The sequence below is a fragment of the Equus caballus genome, chromosome 8 (genome assembly GCF_041296265.1).
Source record: "Equus caballus isolate H_3958 breed thoroughbred chromosome 8, TB-T2T, whole genome shotgun sequence".
Lineage (NCBI taxonomy): Eukaryota > Metazoa > Chordata > Mammalia > Perissodactyla > Equidae > Equus > Equus caballus.
Window position 1 is genome coordinate 94,119,503 of NC_091691.1, and position 11,003 is coordinate 94,130,505.

An 11,003-nucleotide genomic window follows, 5' to 3' on the forward strand; every position below is an offset into this window, starting at 1 on the left:
GTTAAGGGTTTTCTAACTTTCTGAAATATTTTTTAAAATGTTGACTCGTTTTCTTCCTCCTCTTTTTTCATTACTTGTCTTGCCGATGGATGTTTTTCACCAGCCACTTTGTTCCCTGACTCCTGTCTGTCCCCTTCCTCCCACACCTCGTCTCCAGAGGAGAGTCCCTGACCCGTGACCTGGCGAAGAACCCAGTAGTAGTGAGCGTGCATTTCTGAGCACAGCTGACTTCGAGCTAGACTCCTGGAGTTACTTTTGTCATTGGCTGCCTTTTCCCTACTTAATACCAGGCATCCCGCCACCTCATCTAGAAGAGTCAGAGGAGGGCCCTCTTGGGAAAAGCTCTCTCAGAGTGTAAAAGCTGAGGAGAGGCTGGCCAGAGTAGAGATTATTTTTATTGGGTTTGTGAACAGGGCCAGTGGCCTTGCCTAGAGGTCATTTTGGGTTGTCAAATCCTGTTCTTGGTAACTGGCTTGCAAATAAGAGTAAATTTTGAATTGAAAAGGAAATTTACTTTTTGATCATGAGACACACATTTCCCCGCACCAAGAAAGTTCTAGTAAAGCACAGATCTTTTGTAGGAGGCTGACATTTTCTGGTCTCTAACTTGGTTCTGCGGGTCTAATAGTCACTAGGACTTGGTAACATCAGCCTACATCACACGTGAATTTATAAAATTTTCTCTTAAATATATGGGATTTCATCCTAGAATCCCACTAAAGAGAACCTCTCTTGCCTTATCTAAATAGTCTGCCCTCTGGCCCTGCGCCATTCCCAACAGTTTTATGAGGTGGCATCTCTGACCCTCTCTATTGAGAACTGTCACTCTGAGGCCACCTGTTCACCTAATGCCTTTGCTACAGCCCATTTGTCTCTCCTCACTGTAGTCCTTGACAATCTTGTTTTCCTGCAAATGGTGAGCACTTTGGGGCCCAGAGAATTACCAGCCTAATAGTGGCAGTTGGGTGTGACAATTGTCTAGAAAACCAATAGATGTGTATCTTTAAACACAGAAGAATCCATTGCTCTGCAATAGATGGGTTCTTCTGGAATTTAGTTAGTGGAATCAACAGATGAAACTAGAGAGCTGGGTTTTACATCATCCCTTAATAATAATAGCCAATGAATTGTGCTAATATATATACTGCTAGTAGCTAACGTGTATTTCACATCCTCAGAACAGCCCTGTGCAAGGCAAGCACCTTATTGTCATAAAAAAGTAAACCGAGGCACGGAGGTTAACCTCTCCAAGATCACAAAAAAAGTAAGTGACAGAACCAGGGTACAAACTCGGGCAGTCTGGTTCCAAAATCCATGTTCTCGTCCAATCTGATATATTTCCTCTAATTCAGGGTTTTCTGTTATTTGGAGTATTTATTTCTGTGATTGTCAGGGGAAAGAACTTTAGGATAAGCAGATGACTTCCAGGGGACTACTCTGTAGCTTAAACAAGAGATATTCTATCTAAGCAATGACAGCAACCATTTGTGGAGGGTGAGTGGTGGTGGATCTGATGGGCTTCATCGTCTGTTGCTTTCCCTTGTATGGCCTTGTAAAGGTTCACTTAAAACTGCCTGATCCACTAATAGAGGAACGAGATTTGGTGGAGTTGAATCGTGACTCTTCAGAGGAGTTTTCCACATGTTTGGTGCATAAGAAAAAGTGTTAATTCTGCTTTTTGCTCGTGATCAGATTGCCTGAGACATTCATCGTGCCCTATTTTCCTAAGAGCCATGGTTTTATGCGTTATAGCAGACAAAAGACTCCCCCTCTTCTCTTGGGTTCCCGTGCCCATGTGCAGCCTATTCTCTTCCACCTCCTTTCATTTTGTATTAAGTGCACCCTGAACAAGTACTTCCTTCTGGAAGCAGTTCTAGCTGTACTTCCAGAACTCTGTGTTCTAGCTTCTCTGCCTGCACCTCAACAGATAGAAAAACGAACCACCTATGCTCATATGGTGGTTGCTACGATAAATCTAAGCGAAATTCCCCTCCCTTCTTCTGTTCTGGGAAATGACCATTTATCTTATACCCAGCTCAGTATCATTAAAGAAGAAATATTTTTGTTATAAACTTAGAATAGTTGTCCTAAACCCTATGATTATATGAACATATGATTAGCCTGAAAAGTTTAGAGAATTAGGACAACTACGTGAAAATGAAAGTAGTTGAATCCTATTTAAAATACATTTTAATGTTTCTCGTCATGCAAAGCTGAGGACAATAAATTCCCTCTCCTTTTGTTTAACCAAAATGTTTTTATTTGACCCTTTTTTTGAAAGATATTTTCACTCGATATAGAATTCTGGGCTGACTTTTTCTTTTCCTCTTTTAAGCACTTTAAAAATATCATTTCATAGGGCTGACCCATGGCATAGTGGTTAAGTTTGGTGAGCTCTGCTTTGGCGGCCCTGGTTGGCAGGTTCAGATCCCAGGCATGGACCTACATCATTCATCAGCCATGCTGTGGCGGCGACCCACATATAAAGTGGAAGAAGATTGGCACAGAGGTTAGCTCAGGGATAATCTTCCTCAAGCAAAAAAAAAAAAAAAAATCATTTCATTGTTTTCTGGATCGTGTTGTTGCTGATGGGAAATAAGCTGTCATTTGTATTACTGTTCCTCTGTAAATTATGTGTAATCCTCTCACCCCCAGCAGATTGTAAGATTTTTCTCTTTCTCTTTATTATTTTATATTTTAATTTTTCTCTATATCTTTATTTTTCGGTAATCTCTGATTAAAATATGCTGACATGTGGGTCTCTTTGTATTTATCCTGCTTGGGATTTATTGTGCTTCTTGGATCTATAAGTCATGTTTTCCACCAACTTTAGGGAATTTTTGGTTATTATTTCTTTAAATACTTTATCTAATGCTTTCTTGCTCTCCTCTCCCTGTAGGATTCCAATTTCATATGTGTTAGAGTGTTTGATATTGTCTTAAATTTCATTGAGCCTCTTTATTTTTTCAACCATCTTTGTCTCAGCTCTTCAGATTGCATAATTTCTATTGATCTGGCTTCGAGTTAGTTAGTCCTCCCATCTGCAGTCTCCAGTTTGTGGTTAAGCCTATCTAATAAATTTTTAATTTCACATATTGTACTCTTTGATTCTAGAGAGTTTCCATTTTGTTCTCTTTGGTAGTTTCCATTTTTTAGCTGAGATTTTCCATCTGGGTCCATTTCTATTGTCTGTTTTTGCCTAGTTTGGGGTCCTTTGACGCTTTTTTTTTTTTTTTTGAAGCATTACTGATGATTTTTGATTGGACGCTAAATACTGTAGATGTAAAGTTTTAGAAACTCTAGGTTGTTATTACCCTCCTCCAAAGAGGGTTGTTTTCTTCTGGAAAGTCAGCTAGAAAATTGGTAGATCATCTTGATTCTTTTGAAACTTCATTGTGAGCACTGTTAAGTCTGCTCTATATAATATTTTTCTTTTACTCTTATAACATAGTCATTGCTCCTGGGGTACAGCCACTCTGGGGTCTCAGTTTCCAGCTTCAGTGTTCGCCAAGACCACTCTACCTGAACTACAACCTCTGTGTCCCCAGAATTTCTCAGCTGCTAAAGTCTCTGTTTGGCTCTCTAGCCACCCTGCTGCAGGTTTTTCCAGGGCCCTTTTTTTCTTCTTCTTCTTTATGAAAGTTTGCCCCATGCATGAAAACTTTTAGAGTCAGACAGTGACTTAAGGGGAATTTGTGTGAAGATCTTTGGTCTTTTGCCCTGTGACACCTTCCTTCCTTTGGTTTTGCCTCTGAAGTCCAAAATACTTTGAAAGCTCCAAATACTGACTGTTGTCTCTTTACCTGATAAGACTGCTACCTGTAGCTTGGACACTTCCTATGTGCTGCATTTTGGAAAATGTGCTCGGGGAAATGCCAGGTACATGTGGACCTCACTTCCTGTGTTCTCCTGTCCTGAGCATTGTAGTCTGCCAAAATTGGTTGCTCTCCAGTGCCTTCTTCCTGTTTTCCACATAGCTGTTTTTGGTGAAACGGTTAATCAGATACAAGATGGTTTGTCATGGCCAGAACTGGAAGTCACCGTCTGATATACTGCATGTTGATTTGTTTACATGTTTATTGTCTGTCTATCACCCTGCTCCCTCATCCCCCCACTAGATTGTAAACTCTATGAGGACAGGCATTTTGTTCAGTTCATATCCTCTGATCTAGAATGAGGCCAATATGTAAAAGGTGTTCAATACATGTTTATTCTATTCAATAGTCAATCACTGAAGCTCAGAGCAAGGAAAAAAAACCTAACAAATAGCAGGCAAAATAAAATTCAGAGTGACCAAATGGTAGCCCCTTTGTGAGAGGTAAATTTTATTATGCTTTGTATAGCTTCAAAAAACACAGTAGAACTTGCCTCAAATAAAGTTGTCTTCTGTGGGGAGCTGAGATTAGTCGTCACATTCTGTAACGGGGCTGACTCCAAGACACAAGACTGCATCCTAGTAGGAAAATCTGTGTTAGTCAGCTTGGGCTGCTATAACAAAATACCACAGGCTGGGTGGCTTAAACAGTAGGAATTTATTTCTCACAGTTCTGGAGACTAGAAGTCCAAGATCAAGGTTGCCAGCAAGGTCCATGTCTGGTGAGGCCTCTCTCCTTGAATGCTGATGCCCACCTTCTTGCTGTGTCTTCACATGGCCCTTCTTCCATGTGTGCATGTGGAGAGAGAGAGGAAGCAAGCTCTCTGGTGTCTTTTCTTGTAAGGATACTAATCCGGTTATGGGAGCCCCACCCTCATTAACTCATCTAAACCTACTTACCCATCTCTAAATACCATCACAGTAGGGGTTAAGACTTCAACGTATGAATTTTAGGGAGACACAAACAGTCTATAATAGTTGGGGTGGCTCAGATCTCAGCTGGTAGCTGGGAAACCCATTTCTCCAGGTTTTTAACCCAAAGTTCCTTGCCCCATTTGTGTAGCCCTAGAGTCCTTTCTCCATGGGACCCTTACTTTCTTTAGGTGTTGTATACTTAAGTTGAATACAGTATCCAGAAAAGATTATATGCTTGCAGAGCCATTTAAAGACATGCCTCAATGTCAGCTCTGAGTTATTGTGTTCCTATTTTTACTAAATAATTCACCTTTGTTAACAGTATGGTATGGTTCAGTGTTAATGAAGTCATCCATTCATCAATTCATTCACTCAGTATTTATTGAGCTCCTAATATGTGCCAGGAGAGTGAAAGTAATTATAAGTGAGAGGAGTGTCAAGAAAAGATAGGGTTCGATGAGACCCAGTCTGATCTTGGGGGAGTGGTGATTATCAGGGAACAGAATGTAGTTTATTTGGTCTTCCAGGAGAGAATGCCCTTATTTCTGCAAATCATAGGTTATAATTTTATGGTTTGGTGAGTGGGTCTCAGGACTTAAACCAGGAATTCCATGCTGTCCTGACCCTCTCTTTCACTTGTAGTCTCTGGATGTCAGCTTCATTTTCAAGTTTTTCCATGTGGCAAGGGATCTAGCTGCTGGCAGCCCTGGGAACACATTGTTAGAGTTTTGAAATCAGCGGAGAAAAGGAGTTTCTTTCCTCTAAGTTCCAGCAGAGATCCTAACCAAGACTCCAAATTGCTTAAACTGGATCACATGTTTATTCTTGACCCAGTCACTGTGGCCAGAATAATGGAGTTCTCAGATGGGTCCAGCTGGTCATATGGCTACTCCTATGGTCAGGAAACAAGAGTCTGTTCCAACAAGACCTGCTCCCTTCCTACTCATAGTGGGGAAGGTGGTATCTGAAACTTTCATTCAAGGTAGATATGTTAATGTATAAAGAAAATGTGCTAATAAAGTAAAAAATTTTAAATATGTATAAAAATCTGGGCACTTTCCCACTAGTAGTTTTATATTAAATATGATCACATTATAAGAGGAATATTTAAATATTGTGGCAGATCTTTCACGTTCTATTTCCTGAGGTAACTAAGTAAGGTTACCTACTATAGGCTTAATTAGATTTAATTGTAGAATAATGAAATTATCTGACCAACTCATCCCTATCAGGTAATAAAGTGGAATGCAGACATGGGGACAGTGTACTGGTGTTGACCATTTCTTGGAAAATTAGGTGAAAACACTTGAAATCTTGTGCTACATGATTTTTTTTTAAACTCGCTAATTATGGATCCATTAATGACTGATTAAAATTCATTGATTGAAAAGTTCCCTTTCTCTGCTCACTCTGAGAGATCCCACCTCTGGTCAGAAATTGTTTCCTTACAGTTTTCTCCAACTACCATTTATTGACTTGTTGATTATATCAATTGATGCACCCCGAGATTTGACAGAGATGAGAGAAAATGTAAAAATTGTATCAGAATAAAGCCTTTTCTAATTGTTTGGGCCAAAGGATGATATAAAGTGAGAAGAAAAAGGAAAACACTATTCAGAATTCTTAATTAAAAACTTCAATGATTTTTAAGGAGCATTAAGATGAGGAGCAGAGAGAGAGGAGGTTATCTGAATTTTACTACTGGTTTTACTACGTTTTAATTTTAATAAATATTGCCTAAACTAAAACATTTTTAAAAATTCGAAAGTATCTTAATTAAGAATAACTCGGGGGCCAGCCCCGTGGCTGAGGGGTTAAGTTTGTGCTCTGTTTCCACGGCCCAGGGTTTCGCCACTTCAGATCCTGGCGCTGACATGGCACCGCTCATCAGGCCATGCTGAGGCGGAGTCCCAGTTGCCACAACCAGCAGGATCTACAGCTAGAAGATACAGCTATGTACTGGGGAGATTTGGGGAGAAGAAGAAGAAGGAAAAAAAAAAAGAATAACTAGGATTAACAATCTTCAATAGCTAATAATTTTCAGATATACGAATTGCCGAGTGGATACAAGATTCTTTTGGCATAAAATTTTCTACATCATCTACATTTCCTATTTTCATTTTTTTCCCCTAAAAATGTTGTCTGCAGTGGTATAAAGATTCTGCTGTGCCCAGAGCATTTACTCTATAGAACCGTATCAGGTATTACCTGTACCTTCTGACCCGTTTATGAAAATAAGGAAGTCTTTGTCTTACTGAACTATTTAAAAGGATAACTTTTATTATAACAAGGTTAAAAACAGAATTGCCTAATGGACAGAACTTAAATTTTTTTCCCATTTTTGTAATGATACTTCTCATGGTGTGAGGACCCTATAACTGTATTTGGTTGTTTAAAAATCCTAGAAAGACCCCATCCATAAACAAGAGGACTTTTCTTCCCTTTCATTGTCAGTGGCTGAATCTACTCTGGATTGAAAACATCCTGTCATTAATTTGCTCTTACTCTGCTCTTGCCACCCCCATCCCAGGAGTCTTCCGACCTTAGCCCAGCCTTTTTTTCTTTCCACAAATAGCATTTTTACTAATTCTGTATTGCACTTATGCGTGATGTTCCAGTATCTACCAAGATACCCTTTTCAAAAACAAGAACTGATTTTTTGGGGTAGAGATTCAACACTAAAATATTTCCTTCGGTCTTGGCATATGAGTAGATTAGAGGTAAAAGGAAATTTAAGTTGCTGAAACTATTCCGTTAAAGGTTAAAATCTACAACGACTTTCCTTCCTTGTGTACAGCACCGCTTTCCTGATGGATCTCCAAACGAAGCCATTTTAAAGGAAAAAATACACCAAGGACAAGGTGAAAATATACACCAGTAATTTTCTCTGCTGTGACCTTGGGGCTTTCAATAAAATATGCTCGCGTGTCCCTAAATAATTTGCAAAATGATTTTTTCATGGCTTTGATCACTTTCCGAGCTGAGCTCTTGGTTTACCGAGACAATGGCCTCATTTTTGCATGAGAGTGCTTCTTCAGGAACCAACAAGATTGTGAAACCAAACTTTGATCTATATCCTTTGATTATGGGAAAAATACGAATGTAATTCACTTGTTAGAAACCACGTCATTTTTGGAGCCTTCAGTTGGGAAGTGCCGCTAAGGCGTGATATGTAGAGATTTATATTCATGCCTTCGATGATGGTTGACGATTGGTTTTGATTGCTTTAAAAAGTGATTTACTTTTCTATGTTTTTTTCCTTACTACTTCTGAGGAAATAGTTTTTCACTGTTTAGAATTTAAAGACAATTGGTGGAATCCAGAAATTCGGCAAATGCCAACCAGAAAGGGAAATCTGAATTTGAGTTTTTAGAACAATTGGAACCAGATATTAAATTTTTTCCTTTCTGCTTTGTATATTGAAATACTTACACGTTTATCTTGCTTCTAGTCATTTGTGGCTTCTCAAACTATCTACATGTGCTGTGTGATAGGAAGATTAAATGTGAATTCTGCATTTCACTAAATTAATAATTTAATTAATATGAGCTATTAGCTCAAGGGCATTCAAGAGTTCATCTAATGCATTAAATATGTAAGATTTAAATCCTACTAAATCCTGAACCTTCATCATTAACTGATAGAATCTTGGATTTTAGCCTGGTCGTTAAACTGTTTCAGTTGAAAGGCTTTCTCTATAGGAACTGGGTGAGAAGGCTGAAGCAGGGTGGGAATCTATTTCTATTGTTCTCAGAGGAAGTTAAAATGCAAGAGGCCTAAATGTTCAAATAACTGTAAACTCTTAGTAAAACTCTGGGTAAAAGAAATAAATGTACTTTTTTTTCAGTTTTCATTTCCTTGTTACAGCCCTAGGGTAAAAATTCAATTTTAATACCATAATGTTTGTTTCCGAGCTTGTGGTAGAAATGAATATACTTTGACCCAGAGGTTGAATATATATTAAGGTAATCTGTTTGAATTTTAGTATGAATTTATAACTGCATTCCTCACCAACTTACAGTTTAGTAAGTTTTATTTTTCAACTAAATAGATTACAAGATAAAGTTCTGGAGCAAATTTCCTAATAGCCTAGGTTTTCTGTGATACTGAATAAGATACGATATGTTTATAGCTCTCATTTTAGCAATTAATCACAGACTGCTTAACTCTTCACTGTATAACTGTCTGGTCTCCACAAAGAGATTATGAAAACTTGGAAAGTAGGGTTATAACATTGCCATAATATCCAGTGTCTAGGACTTGATGACTTTCTCTAAAATTTTACTAAAATTAATAATAATTTTCATTAGCATGTCCATATGCCAAAATTGTTCACAATAAAGATAAGGATGATTAGAAAATCGTTGAAGTCTTTCCTTTCCTCCAAATTTAAAAAGGAAAATAATCATCATTGATGATTATCTTTGAATGTTCTAGACTCTAGAGAAATTTAGGTTATTGAACATGAGAATCACAAAGAGGCTATTGAACCACCTTTACCGCTGTCTCTAGGGTCAGAGGAGGATGTGATACAGAAGAAAGAAATAGCTAGAGCTTTTTGTTTCTGGTCCTGAGGGATGATAAGTAAAAAAAGGAGAGAATGAGAAAGCCAGAGACTGTATGTCTCTCTAACCCTTGGGTCCCACACTTCCGAGAAGAGTTGCTGCTTTAGAAGAGCAGTCTTCAAGTTGGGTTAAGTATGTGAAAGTCTAGAGGTAAAGTACATGAAAACTATTCTAAAACTATGCAGGCATGGATAGTTTTAGGGAATCATTTACCAAATCCTCAAGTACCATGTCTACTCTTTTCTAAAAGTGGTCTGCTTGAGAGCATGCTTGTGGTGGAGGTGTCGTTCTGGTTAACTCCCCCTTCACAATTATCTTTCCCTGCTACTCCATTGCTACAAGATGCCATATAGACCGCTCTCCACACCACCCTCAATCAAATCTCAACATCGTTTTGGAGACAGGGGAAGAAGATTTCCAACCCAGCATACTATACAGAGCTTAAGCATTAAACGAATGTGAGAGGGGAATAAAAACATTTTAAAACATGCAAGCTAAAGAAAAAAAAATCGTGCACCTTTTCTCAGTGAGCTTCTGGAGCATGTGCTCCAACAAAATGAGGGAGTAGACCAAGAGACAGGTGATCCTCAACCTAGGAGAAATGTGAAGGGAATCATGGAAGTGATACTAAAAGAATATCTCCAGGTCAAGATTAGAGAGCAATTGATCCACGTTCCAATGAAAGGGCATAAGGCCAAGGAGGGTTGTTTTCCGGAAAAGAGAAAAAATTGATAGATTATCTGCTGTGTTAAAATGTACTGAGAAATGATTTCCAATTCTAATAAAAACTTCAAAGATGATTGATATATAGAAAATTAAGTGAGTGAAAGAAAGGTGACAAATATTAACTGCATTTATACAAGAAAGAAGAAATAATCATAGCATAGTATTTATTTTAGTTATAAACGTATTTACTTGCTAATATTGACATAAACACTTGGATAATGATTTAACCAAAAATTGTGATATAACTCTATTGGGATAATGGGGGAAGGAGGGATGTGTATGTGTGTGAATATGTGGGCACATAAAAGAGTTAGATCATTATCTTTATCTCAATGTTAATTCTTAAATTAAACAAGAAAATCCAGAAATAGTAGTATACACTGATAACGGAGCAAAAAAAGACTTTGGAACTGGGACAGCGAGTAGTGTGTGCGGTTGGAAGATTCTCCAAAGATGCCCATGTCCTCATCCCCTGAACATATGAAATTCTGAGTAACATGGCAAAAGGGACTTTGCAGATGTAATTTAATTAAGGATTTTGAGACTGGGAGATTATCCTGGATTATCTAAGTGGGCAATTTAATCACAGGAATCTTTGACAACAGATAATCGGTCCTGGCTGAAGTCAGAGGAGGAGAGAGAGAGAGGAGAGGTGACCACAGTAGAGGCAAGAGAGATGTCAGGCAGGAGAGGTGCCTGACACTGGCTGGAAGGTCAAGGGACAGGGCCATGACCCCAGGAATGTAGGTGGCCTTTAGAAGTTGGGAACAACCCTCATCAAAGAAACAGGGACCTCAGTTCTACAACCTCAAGGAACTAAATTCTGTCAACAACCTGAATGAGCGGAGGCTCTGGGGAGCCTCCAGAGAGGAGTTCAGCCCTGTGGACGCAAAGGTTTTAGCTCAAGCAGACCTGTGCCACAC